This window comes from Macaca nemestrina, chromosome 6, assembly GCF_043159975.1.
Source record: "Macaca nemestrina isolate mMacNem1 chromosome 6, mMacNem.hap1, whole genome shotgun sequence".
In the NCBI taxonomy this organism is placed as follows: domain Eukaryota; kingdom Metazoa; phylum Chordata; class Mammalia; order Primates; family Cercopithecidae; genus Macaca; species Macaca nemestrina.
This window is the reverse complement of record NC_092130.1, coordinates 61,189,034-61,208,934: the sequence shown is the minus strand read 5'-3', so window position 1 is coordinate 61,208,934 and position 19,901 is coordinate 61,189,034. Positions and strand designations below refer to the sequence as shown.

Here is a 19,901-nt window from a genome sequence, read left to right as displayed (position 1 = left end):
ATAAATTTATAGTGACAGTGAGACACAGGACTAGCTGGATTTCCCAGGCGGACTAAGAATCCCTAAGCCTAGCTGGGAAGGTGACCGCTTCCGCCTTTAAACATGGGGCTTGCAACTTAGCTCACACACGACCAATCAGATAATAAGGAGAGTTCACTAAAATGCTAATTAGGCAACAACAGGAGGTAAAGAAATAGCCAATCATTTGTTGCCTGAGAGCACAGCAGAAGAGACAATGATCGGGATATAAACCCAGGGATTTGAGCCCGCAAGGGCAACCCCCTTTGGGTCCCCTCCCTTTGTATGGGAGCTCTCTTTTCAAGTGCACTCTTCCGGTCCCTGTTGGTTACGGTTGGAGCTGAGCTTTCACTCGACATTCACCTCTGCTGTTTGCCACGGTGGCAGACCCGCTGCTGACTTCCATCCCTCCGGATCAGGCAGGGTGTCCGCTGTGCTCCTGATCCAGTGAGGCGCCCATTGCCGCTCCCGATCAGGCTAAAGGCTCGCCGTTGTTCCTGCATGGCTAAGTGCCTGGGTTCATCCTAATGGAGCTGAACACTAGTCACTGGGTTCCACGGTTCTCTTCCATGACCCATGGCTTCTAATAGAGCTGTAACACTCACCACATGTCCCAAGATTCCATTCCTTGGAATCCATGAGGCCCAGAACCCCAGGTCAGAGAACACTGATGGCTTGCCACCATCTTGGAAGCTCAGCTCTGGGAGCAAGGACCACCGCCTCCCCAACCCCCACCCCCTCCACCCCTTCCCCGCCCCCCAATAATAAAACTCTGGGACCTTGCGGTAAGAGTATATGTAACATAATATAAGGTAAGTAGATCCAGCAAAATGGTATTAACTACAGGAAATACCCAAAAGCCTTCATTAGAAAGGAATCTTGGCCAGGCGCGGTGGCTCACGCCTAGAATCCCAGCACTTTTGAAGGCCAAGGCTGGTGGATCACCTGAGGTCAGGAATTTGAGACCAGCCTGGCCAACATGGTGAAACCCTGTCTCTACTAAAAGTACAATAATTAGCTGGGCATGGTGGTGGGCACCTGTAATCCCAGCTACTTGGGAGGCTGAGGCAGGAGAATTGCTTGAATCCCAGAGGTGGAGGTTTCAGGGAGCCGAGATCGCGCCATTGCACTCCAGCCTGGGCCACAAGAGCGAAACTGAGTTTCAAAAAAAAAAAAAAAAAAAAGCAATAACCTTATCTTTAGCCTAGCTCCTCTATCCTGCCAGCATTTGCGTTTTACACATTTTTAGAGTTGCCCAGTGGGTCTATTCCTGTTTACCTCACTTCTCTGTTCTTCTTCCCTGTTTTCCAGTCCATCAAGGTCCCAGCATACAAACACAGAGCATAAATAATTAATTCCAGAGCAGTCACGTTGGATATTGCGGTGTTTGGGAACAAAACTTTTATATGGCACTTTCCATTCAGTATACTTTGTTGAACCACGTAAACTGCCTTACTATTCATGGGTAATTTGTTTGGATATGGGAATTGGTTCATAAAATAGAAACTTAAATTGAACAGGCATTTAGTGAAATTGCATTTTCCTTGATGATGCAGGTCTGTCTTAGACTCTAGTCTCGACAAGCTAGTCTCGAACTTCTGACCACAGGTGATCCACCCGCCTTGGCCTCCCAGAGGGCTGGGATTACAGGCGTGAGTCACCGCACCCAACCTACGATGATTCCTTTTAGAGTGCAGGGAGATGTAGAGATAAAAGAAGGGATAATGGGCTGGGTGTGGTGACGCACACCTGTAATTCCAGCACTTTAGGATGCTGATACAGGAGAATCACTTGAGTGTAGGAGTTCGAGACTAGGCTGGGGAACATATTGAAATCCCTGTCTCTACAAAAAATAGAAAAAATTGGCTGGGCACGGTGGTTCATGCCTGTAATCCCAGCACTTTGGGAGGCTGAAGTGGGTGGGTCACCTGAGGTCAGGAGTTCTAGACCAGCCTGGCCAACATGGTAAAATCTCATCTCTACTAAAAAATATAAAAATTAGCCGGGCGTGGTGGCAGGCACCTGTAATCCCAGCTACTCGGGGGGCTGAGGCAGGAGAATCGCTTGAACCCAGGAGGCAGAGGTTGCAGTGAGCTGAGATTGCGCCATCACACTCCAGCCTGGGGGACAAGAGCAAGACTTCGTCTCAAAAAAAAAAAAAAGAAAAAAGAAAAAAAAAATTATTTGGGCATGGTGGTGCATGCCTGTAGTCCCAGCTACTTGGGAAGCTGAGGGAGGAGGATCACTTGAGCCCAGAAAATTGAGGCTGCAATGAGCTGTGATCATGCCACTGCACTCCAGCCTGGGTGACAGAATGAAACCTTGTCTCAAGAAAAAAAAAAAAAGGCCGGGCGCGGTGGCTCAAGCCTGTAATCCCAGCACTTTGGGAGGCCGAGATGGGCGGATCACGAGGTCAGGAGATCGAGACCATCCTGGCTAACATGGTGAAACCCCGTCTCTACTAAAAAATACAAAAAAAAAAAAAAAAACTAGCCGGGCGCGGTGGCGGGCGCCTGTAGTCCCAGCTACTCCGGAGGCTGAGGCAGGAGAATGGCGTGAACCCGGGAGGCGGAGCTTGCAGTGAGCTGAGATCCGGCCACTGCACTCCAGCCTGGGCGGCAGAGCGAGACTCCGTCTCAAAAAAAAAAAAAAAAGAAAAAAAAAAAGAAAGGGCACTGTGCAAATGGATTAAGCCTAATCTGACATGAATTTTGTCCCACGTGACAAGATTAAAGCAACGACAAAGAATTTCTTGATATAAAAGTCATCTTCTTCACTAACAAACCAACTCAAGAAGACACTTGCTTTATTTTTTATATATATATATATATATATATATATTTTTTTTTTTTTTTGATAGGGAGTTTCGCTCTTGTTACCCCAGGCTGGAGTGCAACGGCACAATCTCAGCTCACTGCAACCTCCGCTCCTGGGTTCAAGCGATTCTTCTGCCTCGGCCTCCAGAGTAGCTGGGATTACATGCACGCGCCACCATGCCCGGCTAATTTTGTATTTTTACTAGAGACAGGGTTTCTCCATGTTGGTCAGGATGGTCTCGAACTCCTGATCTCAGATGATCTGGCTGCCTTGGCCTCCCAAAGTTCTGGGATTATAGGCAAGACCCACCACACCCAGCCATTTTATTATTTTTTAAAAAAACAGGCCGGGCGCGGTGGCTCACGCCTGTAATCCCAGCACTTTGGGAGGCCGAGACGGGCGGATCACGAGGTCAGGAGATCGAGACCATCCTGGCTAACACGGTGAAACCCTGTCTCTACTAAAAAATACAAAAAACTAGCCGGGTGAGGTGGCTGGCGCCTATAGTCCCAGCTACTCAGGAGGCTGAGGCAGGCTGAGGCAGGAGAAACCCGGGAGGCGGAGCTTGCAGTGAGCTGAGATCCGGCCACTGCACTCCAGCCTGGGCGACATAGCGAGACTCCGTCTCAAAAAAAAAAAAAAAAAAAATTTTGTAATCTACACTTTGAGCAACTGGCTTCTTTTAAACATTATTTAAAACCAACAATTTTAACATTCTATTAAGTTTGTTCAAATGGGAGTTTAACTATACCGAATTTTTCCATTTCATAAACTAATTTATAGCAAATGGCCAGTGGGGAGAAACAACTCTTCTAGGAAAAAACTGAATCTGGCATTTACGGGCTGAGCCAAATGTCTGCTTAGATTAAATGAGATGTGACAAAAATCAGTATGAGTGCTTGTCCTTGTAGTGAGAAAAAAATAATTTAAAAAAAATCAATCCAGGCATGATGGCTTATGCCAGTAGTCCCAGTTATTTGGGAGGCTAAGATGGGAAGATCTCTTAAGCCCAAGAGTTTGAGTCCAGCTTGGACAAAATGCAAGACCCCATCCATAAAAAAAATAATAAATCTAAATAAATAAAATGAAAATCAGTATTAGAATATGTCTAGCCCAGGCATGATGGTTCACGCCTGTAATCCCAGCGTTTTGGGAAACCAAGGCAGGCGGATCACAAGGTCAGGAGCCCAAGACAAGCCTGGCCAACATGGTGAAATCCTGTCTCTAGTAAAAATACAAAAATTAGCTGGGTGTGGTGGTACATGCCTATAATCCCAGCTACTCGGGAGGCTGAGCAGGTAGGAGAATTGCTTGAACCTGGGAGGCAGAGGTTGCAGTGAGCCAGGATTGCGCCACTGCATTCCAGCCTGGGGGATAGAGCAAGACTCTGTCTCACAAAAAAAAAAAAAAAAAAAAAAAAAAAAAAATTCGAATATGTCTAGAAGAATACCCAAAACACACAGTGATCAGCTCCAGGAACTGGGTGGCTGGAAGACAAGGGCAGGAGAAAAACATCTCACTATATACCCTTTTGAATTTTTGAATTTTAAACCATATTAATGTACTATCTATTCAAAAAAGGAAATATAATTTTTAAAAAATTAAACTAACAGTTTCCCTTGAAATATTATGAAGACCGATAACATAATCTACTGGGAAAACCCTATTCTTAAAACAGTAAAATACACAGCAAATGCCACCCTATCCCTCAGGTTAATGAGCTGTGCTATCTTGCAATCAGGAAGAATGCAGTCAATCAAGTGTCTTTTAGAGTCAAAGAGCAGTACTCCAAAAAGCCATATCCATAATTATATTTCATTGTGTGCCATCATATGTTATTTAATATGCTCATTAGGGTGAAAAATGGGTGTGGTTCCAAAATTAAATCTTTCAGCTTTATGGATAAAAGGGTAAGTTAAAGTACAAAGGGAAAATAATGTTAAGCTTCTTTTTCTTTTTAAACCTCAGAAGGTTTTATTAATCTCAAGACTGACAGACACAAAAACCAAACTTTGATAAAGGAGATGGACAAGAACATACACAATAGATTATGAATTATTCAGTATAGCCTATTTTAAATCCTGCATTTAAAAATACTTCTGACAGGCGCAGTGGCTCACACCTGTAATCCCAGCACTTTGGGAGGCTGAGGCGAGCGGATCACGAGGTCAGGAGTTTGAGACCAGCCTGACCAACATGGTGAAACACCATCTCTACTAAAAATACATAAAATAGCCAGGCGGGGCGGCGCAAGCCTGTAATCCCAGCTACTCAGGAGGCTGAGGCAGGAGAAATGCTTGAACCCGGGAGGCGGAGGTTGCAGCGAGCCGAGATCATGCCACTGCACTCCAGCCTGAGCAAAGAGCGAGACTCCGTCTCAAAAAAAAAAAAAAAAAAAATATATATCTATATATCTATATATATATGTACTTTCAGTATTGTTACTACTGATGGGGATTAAAATGATTGAATCTGCTAGTAACAACAAAGAAAATATCTTGGAATTACTTTTCTTTAATACTAGTATCAAGAAATTTGATAGAGACAAAACTGCAGGCAGCCGGGTATATGTAAGAGGCAGGAGAACATAATGGCAATAGCACTTTTTTAGGCCCACTTCTCTGACCCTATCTCTAGCTCTATGCCAACACACTTTTCTTCCCTTCCTTCCAATAGATTGTCCCAGGCAGCAGGAATTGTAGAAACTGTCTCTGGACAGGTATACAAATAACTAAACAAATATCATACAGCTAATAAATGATAAACACCAGGAGCAAAGTGCTATGGACGCACAGAAGCATAGCTGGTGGTATTCTGACCTGGCCACTTTCTAGTGCTATGAGTACTGGCGTTGCCATAGCAACATCCTGGTAAATGAAGATAAAGTTTAGATTAAGGGCTGTGGTAGAGGAAACAAAATTTAATAAACAATCTATTGTAAGTACAGTATATGAATGGGTACATATAACTTTGCTTCCCCTTGGGAATTAATGGCAATTTTTTTTCTGCTAAAATATTTTGTTTTCTCATCTTGGCACACATAGAGGAAGTAAAAAAATAAAAGAATATAAAAAAAGAAAAACAAATTTGTTAACTTATTACAATTTTAAAAAATGTTTCTCTCTTTAAATGATGGGTGGCAGTGCTATGAGTATTTGAGTGCAATTCATAATGTAAAACCTCTGTTGTGCTTTGGAATGCATTTGAGGAAGAAGGGAGTTAAATCTTCACCTTCCTTATTGCATTTTGCTTAAGCTAATACTACAATTAATTTTAATCTATTAAGACGTTAATGATGTTTAAACTGAGTAAATTGGATGAAGGAAAATGCTAACTAAAATTTCAGAGTTGGCCCATAGAGAAGGTAATTCAAACTCCAACATACATGTGAGGCATTTATGTCCAAGGAAAGAATATGTTCTTCTTTTCTTTTTTTTTTTTTTTTGGATGGAGTCTCGCTGTCTCACCCAGGCTGGAGTGCAGTGGCGTGATCTCAGCTCACAGCAACATCCACCTCCCGGGTTCAAGTGATTATCCTGCCTCAGCCTCCTGAGTAGCTGGGATAACAGGCGTGCACTGCCACACATGGATAATTTTTGTTTATTTAGTAGAGATGGGGTTTTGCCATGTTGGCCAGGCTAGTCTTAAACTCCTGACCTCAGATATTTGCCCACCTTGGCCTCCCAAAGTCCTGGGATTACATGCATGAGCCAACGTGCCTGGCTTCTTTTCTTATTACTATTAAAAATGTTTTCCTAAATCCTCCATACTTTCTCGATGTCTACTCTAACGCCAACTTGCTATACTTCTTTCAGCTGATTCTAACATTGAGCTAAGACGAGATTAGATACAGCAGGATCTAGTGATAGCATAAACAACCTCCCTCAGCTAAACTGGCTTGAAACAGTAAGGTAAAACAAAACAAAAATATCTTAGAGACTGAGCTGTGAGGTTCACAGAGAAAAGTTAAACATTCAGTGTACCAACAGGGGCATTCATCAACAATATTTATATGAGTGTCTACTATGGACCAAACTTAGGATTGTTCTAGGATTGTTTATAAATGTCTAAATCTACAATGAGAGGCCCTAATTCTGACCACATTTAAATTTGATAATGATAGTTAAAATGAGGAAATACCAGAAGGGACTTATATGCCTTGTTATTTTATTTATTTTTATATATTTTCTTTTGTCAATAGAGAAGAGATCTCACTATGTTGCCCAAGCTAGTCTAGAACTCCTGAGCTCAAGTGATCCGTCTGCCTCAGCCTCCCAAAGTATGAGGATTACAGGTGTGAACCTCTGCCTCAGCCACCTTGTTATTTTATTTAAAATAACAATGACAACCATTAACATTTACTATTAGTAACATAATATTAAGTATTTACTGTTAGTCAGAAACTGAGCTAATCACTTCACTTATCTAAACCTCTCTTACCTCTCTCTTATCTAACTCCATGATGAAGGCACTGGTTTTTGAGACAGAGTCTTTCTCTGTTATGCAGGCTGGAGTGCAGTGGCACAATCTTGGCTCACTGCAACCTCCGCCTCCTGGGCTCAAGTGATTCTCCTGCCTCAGTCTTCGAGTAGCTGGGATTACAGGTGCTCGCCACCACGCCCAGCTAATTTTTGTAGTTTCAGTAGAGACAGGGTTTCACCATATTGGTCAGGCCGGTCTCCAACTCCTGACCTCAAGTGATCCGCCCGCCTCAGCCTCCCAAAGTGCTGGGATTACAGGCGGGAGCCACTGCGCCCAGCCAAAGGCACTGTTTTATCATTTTACAGATGGGGAAACCAAGACGAGGACACATAGTACCATGGCTGACCAAAAAGCCCATGTACTTACCCTGCTGTACAAACTTTTGGGATTTTACTGATGAAGAGGAACAGATTGGTATGATCTATATGACTATGAAGTGATACACGCCGGTGGGGGTGACTCATGCCTGAATCCCAAAACTTTGGGAGGCCAAGGCGGGTGGATCACCTAGGACAGGAGCTCAAGACCAGCCTCCCAAAGTTCTGGAATTACAGGTATGAGTCACCACAACCAGCTCATATGCAAAATTCAGAGAAAATGAACTCTTAGAGATGTCAAATCATTTTTGTAAGATTATATGTTGATTAAGTGGCACAGAACCTAGTCTCTCTGACTCCAGAGCATTTCTAGGATTTCATTTTGATCTAAACCCTAGGGAATGGGAGAACACATGTAAAATATTTCTCTCACCTAAAACGTAAAACAAATGATGGCAATGTGCCATGAACAAGGAAGTTAGCTTAACCCTCTAAACCTGAGATCCAAAACTAAAAGGAAAAAAAAGGATATGACATGTTTCTGTTTCCACCATTAGGTTTTTCATTGCTCATACTCTGAAATTAATATATTTATACTCTTTATAATATTTATTTATATTATTTATATTAATATGACAATATCTTTGTATTACTCAGTAAAAGTACTGAGTAAGGCTGGGCGTGGTGGCTCCTGCCTGTAATTCCAGCACTTTGGGAGGCAAAGGCGGGTGGATCGCCTGAGGTCAGGAGTTCGAGACCAGCCTGGCCAACATGGCAAAACCCCAGCTCTACTAAAAATACAAAGATTAGCCAGGTGTGGTGGCAGGTGCCTGTAATTCCAGCTACTCAGGAGGCTGAGGCAGGAGAAGTCCTTACACCTGGGAAGCAGAGGTTCTGGTGAGCCGAGATTGTGCCATTGCACTCCAGCCTAGGCGACAGAGTGAGACTCTGTCTCAAAAAAAAAAAAAAAAGTTAAAAAATACTGAGTAAGGGCATTGAATTGTGGTTCAGTTGGCTTAGTGTAATACTTCTCTTCATGTACAGTGTTTACTAACAACAGTGCTCCATAACAATAATTAGAAAACCATCAGATGATAGCATGGAATGTTGGGTTTAGGTTACAAAATGATACTACAAAAACAGAAATGATATTTGTGTATACACATCCACAGATACAAGCACATACCCAGACACATAAAAAAACACATATTTGTTATTCAAGTATAGGAATACAGGCAGCCAGGCGTGGTGGCTCACGTCTGTGATCCCAGCACTTTGGGAGGCCAAAGAGGGCAGATTGCTTGAGTCTAGCAGTCCAAGAACAGCTTGGGCAACATGGCGAAACCCTATCTCTACTAAATATATATAAATTCGCTGGGCATGGTAGCATGAGCCTGTGGTCCCAGCTACTCAAGAAGCTGAGGTGGGAGGATTGCTTGTGCCCAGGTGGTGGAGGTTGCGTTGAGCACCACTGTACTCCAGCCTGGGCGACAAGTGAGAGACCCTGTCTCAAAGAAAAAAAAAAAAAAAAAGAATACAGGCCATCTTTGTAAATATTCTGAATATCCGAACATAACTGCTTTCCAATTGAATAACATCTGGTTAAAAGTAAACACATTCTCATGAATTTATGCTTATCTACAATCTAGAATGAGGTTTTAAAATACTGCAGCAACTGGGTTATGGTGGGAGAAAGTATGTCATTAGAACTGAATATGTGGCATGATTCTTAAGCTAAGTTTTAGGGCAATTAAGAAATAAGTAAGACTATCAGAATTAAGATACATTTATAATAGTAAAAATCAGAAGCTTTTCAGCTAAAACATTCTATGTACTAATACAAAATTATGCTTTTACCAAATCCTTCCCCTTACTCCAAATTTCTTTATTTAAGGTAGGGATCAAGGTACACATATTTTCCACATTTGGAAATTATGTTCTTTGGTAACAAAGAAAAGATAATACAAACTGTTTGTAGATCCCTGGACCTGCCACACAAAGTTTGCAGGTCCCTGGACTGGCCGAGCTGCTTCATAAACCTTGCTTAAGCTGCCTTTGCTTACGCTACCCACTTTGCCTGGAAAGCCTTCCCTTTCCAGAACAGTCCAGAAGAAACTGTTCCATATCCATTACTGTTCCCTTTCTCAAGAACTGATAATTTCCTTCATATGGCAAATCCTGTTTGCCTGACAGGTTACTTCTGTAAGATTATTTATATTGGTTACTGCATTTACTTGATCACATGCTTCTCCCACATAACTGGATTGTGAGCTCTGTTGAATGCTGGCATTTTGCAGACTCCTTGATTCTCTTCAAATATGTAGTTTTTGAAGTATCATGAGGGCTAAGATCTTAGTTAAGTGCCAGAGCATTCCTACTTTAACAATAGCTACCTCCTTAGGAAACACTACAATACTCAAAATTCTTTAATTAGCTGACCATTCTTTTTGTTGTTGTTAAGATAGGGTCTCATTCTGTTGCCCAGGCTGGAGTGCAGTGACATGATCATAGCTCACTATAGTCTCAAACTCCTGGACTCAAACAATCCTCCCACCTCAGCCTCCTGAGTAGCTAGGATTACAGGTGCATGCCACCGTGCCCAGCTACTTTTTGAAACAATTTTTTTTTTTTTTGTAGAGACAGGGTCTCACCATGTTGTCCAGGTTGGTCTTGAACTCCTGGTCTCAAGGCATCCTCCTGCCTCAGCCTTCCAAATTTTGGGATTATAGGCGTGAGCCACTGAATCCAACCCAGCTGGCCATTCTTAATTGGGCTCCTCCTGAGGTCAAGAACTCAGGAGCACTTTAATTAACGAACTATCCCCAAACATATCTACTTTCTCTGGAAATGTTAACATTCTAATCTAGCTAACAAGCTCTAGTGAGCACAGTGAGTTTAAAACTGTCCTTACAGGGTTAACAAGAATTCTGGAGAGAAATATAGTTATAGTTAAGCATTATCAGGCTGTACTTTGACCCACTTCCTTATACCCAAAAGTCATCTAACACTAGATGCTGACAATTTGCATTCCCATTTTTCCTTTCAATAGGATTTCTGATGTTAGAATCATAAGCCTTTGTTTAAGAATTGCTTAAGCAGGCCACGTGGGTGGTCACGCCTATAATCCTAGCACTTTGGGAGGCTGAGGCGGGCAGATCACCTGAGGTCAGGAGTTCAAGACCAGCCTGGCCAACAAGGTGAAACCCCGTCTCTACTACAAATACAAAAATTAGCCGGGCGTGGTGGTCGGTGCCTGTAATCCCAGCTACTCAGGAGGCTGAGGCAGGAGAATCACTTGAACGTAGGAGGCGGAGGTTGCAGTGAGCCAAGATGGAACCACTATACTCCAACCTGGGTGACAGAGCAAGACTCCATCTCAGGAAAACAACAACAACAACAAAAGGAATTGCTTAAGCACATCCTGAATTCCAGCAGAACAGCTGATGCCAACCACTTTAAAGACCCCCAGGAACCACAGAGGACTGAATCAGCATGGTAATACAGTTTCTTCATCTGTCGCATGACTTCACCCTGTATTCTTTGACCAATCAATGATATCCATATTTCAGCCCAATCTACAACCCTTAAAATTCCTAGCCCCCTCTTGCCTGCCACCATGTAAAATGTGACTGTGCCCCTCCTTCACCTTCTGCCATGACTGGCGAAGCCTTCCCAGCCATGTGGAACTGAGATTGAGTGCTTTGTGGGAGCAAGCCCTGCTTTTCCCTTCGGTTTCTGAACTGTACCTCCTTGGCAGATTAAAGCAATGAAAGGGGTCAGAATTTATTGGTGTTAAGAAGTCAGCCTTAGCACTAAGAGAAAGAAGGAAGGAAGGAAGGAAGGAAGGAAGGAAGGCAGGCAGGCAGGCAGGCAGGCAAGCAGGCAGGCAATGAAAGCATTGTAAGAAATATTTATATGGCAAATGTTATAGAGAAAAACCTCAAACCAAATTGTATTTCAAAAAATGTCGGAGGAAGTGTTATGTATTTTTATGTGCTTAGGAAAACAGTTAAAAAGAATTTCACAGCATTGGGTCTATTAAGTACATTTATTCCAGTGATTTCCTGGATATTTCCAAGTTCTATTTAAAATAGACATCTCCTATCAAGCAATCCTTTGAAATTATTTATTCTTTTATGGTTGTAAAGAATGGAAATGTAGTGCTTTTAATGGAAACCCTAATAAATGGAAGAAAAAAATCCTAGCCTCAAGCCCCTTGAGGAGATGGATTTAAGTTTCCTCCAGTCTCCTCATTTGGCAGCCTTCTGATTAAACCTTTCTCTGCTGCAACATAGTGTCTCAGCATATTGACTTGCTGTGTGCATGGGGCAATGGATCTATTATGGTTACAAGGTCTGCCACTTCTGGCAAGGGGTTATATTCTAGGGGTGAATTTAGTTTTTTTTTTTTTTTTTTTTTTTTTTTTTTTTTTTTTTGAGACGGAGTCTCGCTCTGTCGCCCAGGCTGGAGTGCAGTGGCGCGATCTCGGCTCACTGCAAGCTCCGCCTCCCGGGTTCACGCCATTCTCCTGCCTCAGCCTCCCGAGTAGCTGGGACTACAGGCGCCCACAACCGCGCCCGGCTAATTTTTTGTATTTTTAGTAGAGACGGGGTTTCACCGTGGTCTCGATCTCCTGACCTTGTGATCCGCCCGCCTCGGCCTCCCAAAGTGCTGGGATTACAGGCGTGAGCCACCGCGCCCGGCCGAATTTAGTTATTTTTTTAACAGTGTAGTGTAAGTGACATTTTTCTGTTTTAATATTAAAATATGACCCACCAACAAACAAGGTTAAGTCTGGATTTTCTAAAGGAATTTCTAATCTATTTAATGCACAGATATTTCACAAACACAGGTTAGACAATCAAGAGTTTCCTTTTCTTCAGGTGATGGAAGGAAAGTAATAGGATTTTCCAAGATTATAACAATGATTAGAAATACGTAACAGAGAAGGTAATAGGATTTCATAAGAGATAAGCTTATTTACTAAGAAATGTTGTATATATTCAGTGAGAACCAAAGATTATACAGCATGAAGGACCATGACATTTAAAGGAGACTCCAAAAACAAAAACAATTGCTGAAGTTTCTACTAGTTTAGCTGCTGTGGCTACTGTCAGACAAACCAAACAAAGCTGCTAAAGGGCTTTTTTTTTTTTTTTTTTTGAGACGGAGTCTCGCTCTGTCGCCCAGGCTGGAGTGCAGTGGCGAAATCTCGGTTCACTGCAACCTTGGACTCCCGAGTTCACGCCATTCTCCTGCCTCAGCCTCCCGAGTAGCTGGGACTACAGGCGCCCGCCACAATGCCCTGATAATTTTTTGTATTTTTAGTAGATTTAGGTTTCACCGTGTTAGCCAGGATGGTCTTGATCTCCTGACTTCGTGATCCGCCCGCCCCTGCCTCCCAAAGTGCTGGGATTACAGGTGTGAGGAAGGGCTCATTTTTAACTCAAGAAAGACTTGTTCATGTTTAGATTCCCAAAGAAGAGGTTTGTACAAAGACTGGTTAAGTCATATAGCTTCTTTGAACAGACACTTGTTGGAGCTCAGAAAATAATATCTGAGCTAGGAACGATGGCTCACACCTGTAATCCCAGGACTTTGGGAGGCTGGGGCAAGATGATTACTTGAGCTCAGAAGTTTAAAGTTTAAGACCAGACTGGGAAACATAGTGAAACCCTGTATCTACAAAAAATAAAATAAAAATTTAGCTGGGTGTGGTGGTATGTACCTGTAGTTCCAACTTCTTGGGCGTCTTGCTCTGTCACCCAGGCTGGAGTGCAATGGCACGATCTCAGTTCACTGCAATCTCCGCCTCCCAGGTTCAAGTGATTCTCCTGCCTCAGCCACCTGAGTAGCTGGGATTACAGGCGCCTGCCACCACACCTGGCTATTTTTTTTTTTTTTTTGTATTTTTAGCAGAGATGGGTATTTTCTGAAAATACATGAAAAACATGTATTTTCACCATGTTAGCCAGGCTGGTCTCCAACTCCTGATCTCAGATGATCCACCCACTTCAGCCTCCCAAAGTGCTGGGATTACAGGTGTGAGCCACTGTGCCCGGCCATTAGTGCCTTTATAAAAGACACACAAGATGGATGCAGTACCCTCTTAGGTACATCAATGGGGACCTTTCTTTTTTTGTTTTTGTTTTTACTTTTGCTCTACAGGTACAGAGAAGCTTCTCTAGTAATGATCTATAGAAATTATTCCTGGTAGCATAGTTTTAGGGTCTTTCAATTAGTATTGATCTATAGTAATGATCTCTAGTAATGATGTATAGAAATGATCATTTCTATAGTAATGATTTCCAGAAATGATCTATAGAAATTATCCCTGATAGCATATTAATGATCTATATAAATTAGTAATGATCTCTACTAATGATGTATAGAAACGATCATTTCTATAGTAATGATTTCCAGAAGTGATCTATAGAAATTATCCCTGATAGCATACTAATGATCTACATAAATTAGTAATGATCTCTAGTAATGATCTATAGAAATTATCCCTAGTAATGATCTATAGTAATGATCTACAGAAATTATCCCTGATAGCATAGTTTTAGGGCCTTTCAATTAAACTGACAAAAGGCAGATTACTACGGGGAATGAGGCTGGGTATGGTGGCTCACGACTGTAAACCCAGCACTTTGGGAGGCCGAGGCGGGCAGATCACCTGAGGTTGGGAGTTCGAGACCAGCCTGACCAACATGGAGAACCCCTATCTCTACTAAAAATACAAAATTAGCCAGGCTTGGTGGCATATGCCTGTAATCTCAGCTACTCGGGAGGTTGAGGCAGGAGAATTGCTTGAACCAGGGAGGCAGAGGTTGTAGTGAGCTGAGATCGCACCACTACACTCTAGCCTGGGCACCAGGGTGAGACTCCGTCTCAAAAAGAAAAAAAAAAAAAACGAAACATCATAGGCTAATGTGTTTCAGATGCAGATATCCAGGCTCTTGGCCTCCTGAGCATCTGGGAGAATTCCAGGAAGAGTTAGCCACTACTACAAAAAATCTGCAGTCCTCCCAAACTCAGTAGAAACCAAAACACAGAGCTACCTTAATCAGATTTATTTTCATAACCAGGTTCATGTTTTGGTTTTTGAAGTTTTGCTTGCTATTCAAGTATGCTACTCAAATCTCAAATCATTGCTCTCAGCTTCTGAGCTTTGTGAGTTTAAATGAAATCTGCTCATATCTGAGGTTCCTCAAGCAAATATTTCTTGGTTTTATTATCCTTTTTCCCAGTGAATTATACAGCAGACAGTTTGGTTGCCTACCCAACAGCCATTTCCAGCCCCTCCTTTCATGCACTCCTTTTTTTTTTTTTTTTTTTTTGAGACAGAGTCTTACTCTGTGGCCCAGGCTGGAGTGCAGTGGTGCAATCTCGGCTCACTGCAAGCTCCGCCTCCCGGGTTCACGCCATTCTCCTGCCTCAGCCTCCTGAGTAGCTGGGACTACAGGCACACGCCACCACGCCCGGCTAATTTTTTGTATTTTTTTAGTAGAGATGGGGTTTCACCATGGTCTCAATCTCCTGACCTCGTGATCTGCCTGCCTAGGCCTCCCAAAGTGCTGGGATTACAGGCTTGAGCCACTGCACCCAGCCCATGCATTTCTTTTTCTAAGGCTAAAAACGCTAATTTTCACTTCCCCAGCCACCCTTGAAACTAGGGGTTTGCAATGTGGCCCACTTCTGGCCATTGATATATAATAGGAAGTTTGCTTGGTAGCTTTCTAGAAAGATTTTTCTTCCTGATAAAAGAAAAGTAGAAAGTGAGAAGCATGCCTTTTTCCTTCCCCACCTTCCTGCTTTTCTGTATGTTGTCTGGTGAGAACAAAACATTTGGTGTTTCTATAGCCAATGTGTGCCCATCAGGGGAAAGCCTACACTTTGCTGCTGAACAATTCTGGAACTATCATTGTTGTATGGCTCAATTGTATGTCTTTATTTTTAATTTTTCAGAGACGGGGTCTTGCTGTGTTGCCCAGGCTGGCCATAAACTCCTGTCCTGGGCTGAAGGGATCCTCCTGCCTCAGCCTCCTCTAGCATACACAGCTGGGAATATGGGCACATGCCACAGCCTAATAATAAATATTCATAAAATATATATTTAATAACATATTATAATAATATATATTTAATAATAAATATTTTTTATTTAAGCCACTGCTAGTTGCCTTGTCTGTTATGTACAGCCTAACACAATATAAATATTATTTATGCATTAGAATATTTAGTATAGCCATCACATTTGCATTTGTTGATTAGTAAACATATGGTTAATGCTTCATTTGTTCCTTTTCTGGAATGACTGCTAGAAAGTTGAACAGTATATGGAAACCTTTGGAGCAATCTAATATTTCAATTAAAAAGGAAGAGAGAAACATACAGACTACTACATTCACTCTGTATAGAAACATCATTAAAGAGACCCATAACCAGGAATTGCCATCGTAATATGAATGTGATTTTTAAACTCAATACTTTTCTAATCCTATTCCATCTCTTACATTCTCTGCTTTTTAAAAATAGCTTTATTGAAAGATAATTCACATACTATACAATTCACAGTTCCTCTTTAAAAGGAATTTGCATCATACTTTGTAGAATGAAGACTATTAAGTTTAACCTTTCTGTCTAGATAGTCTCTATCTCTACATTTACCATGTCCAAGACCAACCCCTCCACCCTCGATTCCTTATCTCCTGGGTGTTTACTCCATTAAGAGTCTTTAATGTCCTTCCATTTATATAGGGAGCTACTTCTTAAATAGGCCTTTCCAAAGGAGGCATAGCAGTGGGGTGTGACACAAATGGGGTTAGCTAAGCCCTGTGGTCAGACAGTAAGAGGTCTGGGCAGAGCAAGATTGCTGACTAGACCCAGGCAGCAGGGCTTGGCAAGTTTAGGAGACCAAGCAGGCTTTAAAGCTTCTTTTAAAGGTAGCAATCAAGGTCAGAGAAGCAAATTAATTAGACTTTTCAAAACAGTGGTCCTGAGCCACTGCTAGAAAGGACTTGTTCTCTGCAGCCTAGGAAGCCACCGCCTTTTTATCTACTGTAGTGTAGGTATTCTCCAGTCATCATCTTTCCCTGTGACAGCCTTGTAGATATCAGGGCAATTTAAAAACTTCTTAGTCCCCAAAAAGCAACCAAACAAATAGATTTAAAAAAAAAAAAAGATTGAAGGAAAAAAAAAAAGATACTGTCTTCATCTATTCAAGGGTTCTCAGTCTCCAGGTCAGATTCAAGCCTCCAGTTGAGTCCCTCCTGGCGAGTTAATTCTTCAGAGTCTTGTCATTTTTTTCATAGATTTCCTACTTCAGGATCCTGCTTGAGAAAAGGACAGTAAGTAAGTAAAAGGGCAAAGACAATTTACACAATGAAGGTCTCTTAATGTCTTCATCATCTAATCTAACATTGATAACCCCCACTTTACCAAAGTACATTTCTGACAGTCACTAATGACTTTCTAAAATCCTAAATCCGATGTTCTCTTAGACTTCAATTCTTTTTACTCTCTGAGCAGCAACCTTTTTTCCCCACCAGGCCCTTCCTAAAACCATTGTTCCTCAATGCCTCTCCTATCCACCTGACTGCATTAGAAGAGTTGATCCCTCGACTACTAATATTGGGTAGTCACTAAGCTTTAGTTCGTAGTTCTCTCTTTTTTTTTTTTTTTTTTGAGACGGAGTCTGGCTCTGTCGCCCGGGCTAGAGTGCAGTGGCCGGATCTCAGCTCACTGCAAGCTCCGCCCCCCGGGTTTACGCCATTCTCCTGCCTCAGCCTCCCGAGTAGCTAGGACTACAGGCGCCCGCCGCCTCGCCCGGCTAGTTTTTTGTGTTTTTTTAGTAGAGACGGGGTTTCACCGTGTTCGCCAGGATGGTCTCGATCTCCTGACCTCGTGATCCGCCCGTCTCGGCCTCCCAAAGTGCTGGGATTACAGGCTTGAGCCACCGCGCCCGGCCAGTTCGTAGTTCTCTACTCCACTTTCTTCACTGTCTACCTTGGAAATCTCCATTCCTGAGGCTAAACTTTTGACAAAAGATAACTCTTGGTTTTGTATTACCTGCTCTGAGAGCATTCCTGAGTCCCAATTCCATCTGTCCAACTATCTTCTGTAATAGATGCCCCATGATTACTTCAGATTCTAATGCTAAAATTAGTCTTAGCCTTACCTACCCAAAATGGCTTATCCTACTATTTTCTCCCTATCTTACTACATTAGTAAAATATCATTTCCTTAGTCATCCAACCGTGCTAATACAGTGGCTAGTTTCCACTACTACTTTTCTTTTCTCTCTCTTTTTTTTTTTTTTTTTTTGAGACAGAGTTTCACTCTTGTTGTCCAGGTTGGAGTGGAATGGTACGATCTCGGCTCACTGCAACCTCTGCCTCCCAGATTCAAGCATTTCTCCTGCCTTAGCCTCCCGAGTAACTGGGATTACAGGTGCCTGCCACCATGCCCTGTTAATTTTTGTATTTTTAGTAGAGACGGAGTTTCACCACGTTGGCTAGGCTGCCGTCAAACTCCTGACCTCAGGTGATCCACCCACCTTGGCCTCCCAAAGTGCTGGGATTACAGGTATGAGCCACCGCACCCAGCTTCCATTACTTTTCTAAAATAAATCTTCAAAATGTTTTCCCTGCTTTTTTCCAAGACAAAACTTTTCTAGAAAAAATATTAAGCAAACAAATGTAATATGTCAGACACCAGACTGCATTATCGATAATAAAAATTAAAAATATGTAAAAATACCATTATATATTTTAACATTTCATTTTTAAAAAAATAGAGATGAGGTCTCTCCCTATGTTGCCCAGGCTGGTCTTGAACTCCTGACCTCAAGCTATCCTGCCTTGCCCTCCCAAGTTGCTGGGATTATAGGCATAGGCCACTGTGCTTGGTCAAAATATTTCATTTTAAAGAACACAAGCTTGAGGGTGAGATTTTTTTTCTCCCCAGAAATATATGCAGTAGAGCAACAATTACTTTTTCACTTATAGCAAAAGATATTTCTTTTATCTACCTTTAGCTCTTTAGATTTAGAGAGCAAAAGACCTACTTACTGAAAATCCATTATTGTTTAATTAAAGCAGTATGTGCAAACCTGGAGCTTTCCCTATACGGACGCTTTAAATCCAGGAACTGTAATCAAAAGCCTCTGCACAGAGAATATGGAAGTGTTCTTCTAGAATACAGGGAAAGGTATTGTGGATATTTGAATTTCTAGCAATTTCAGTGACAGAAATGAGTGTTTTCAGAAAGCTGCTTACTGAAATTCTTTCTTAAAAAAAGTTATCTCTTTTTTTTCCTTTCTGCTATACCAGGAATGAAAACTCAGCAGGCGATCCATCCTGGCTAACATGGTGAAACCCCGTCTCTACTAAAAAATACAAAAAACTAGCCGGGCGAGGTGGCGGGCGCCTGTAGTCCCGGCTACTCGGGAGGCTGAGGCAGGAGAATGGCGTAAAAACCCAGGAGGCGGAGCTTGCAGTGAGCTGAGATCCGGCCACTGCACTCCAGCCCGGGCGACACAGCGAGACTCCGTCTCAAAAAAAAAAAAAAAAAGAAAACTCAGCAGGCGAAAGATTAAGCAATTCACCCATTCCTCAACTCCGCTTTCTTCTATTCATTGAGAACTCTGTTACATATTTTTCTGTAGAATTTTCACCTTGTGTCTATACTTTTATTTTTAAAAATCCTTTTCCGGCCGGGTGCAGTGGCTCACACCTGGAATCCCAGCACTTTGGAAGGCCCAGGCGGGTGGATCTTGAGGTCAGGAGATCGAGACCATCCTGGCTAACATGGTGAAACCCATCTCTACTAAAAATACAAAAAATTAGCCGGGCATGGTGGTGGGCGCCTGCAATCCCAGCTACTTGGGAGGCTTAGGCAGGAGAATGGTGTGAATCCGGGAGGCGGAGCTTGCAGTGAGCCGAGATCGTGCCACTGCACTCCAGCCTGGGCGACAGAGCAATAATCTGTCTCAAAAAAAAAAAAAAAAAAGGTTTAAAAAATCCTACTGCTGGCAATTAAAGTTAGTTTTGTTAAGTCATGTATTAAGCACCTTTCAGGAATCATAATCTTGCTTTTCTCTAATCTCTGGTGTTCTTCTCTCTGTTAATTCACATGCTTAATATTTTCTAAAGATGCAGGAAAACGAACTCTCATGTTGGTGGGAATTTAAGTTATCATGTATTAATCTTGTGATCCAAAGTGACAGAAATAGAATTCAAGCCAACTTAAGAGAAAAAAAAA

General features: G+C 42.2%; 1 long non-coding RNA gene across 1 annotated transcript; it reads left to right on the top strand.

The window, feature by feature from the left end:
* The first annotated feature begins 767 nt into the window (after nucleotides 1-767).
* Nucleotides 768-15,722, top strand: LOC139363789 (uncharacterized). Its single transcript, XR_011624749.1, has 3 exons — nucleotides 768-830; nucleotides 7,037-7,129; nucleotides 15,606-15,722. It is a non-coding gene; the product is annotated as an uncharacterized lncRNA (long non-coding RNA).
* Nucleotides 15,723-19,901: the final 4,179 nt, after the last annotated feature.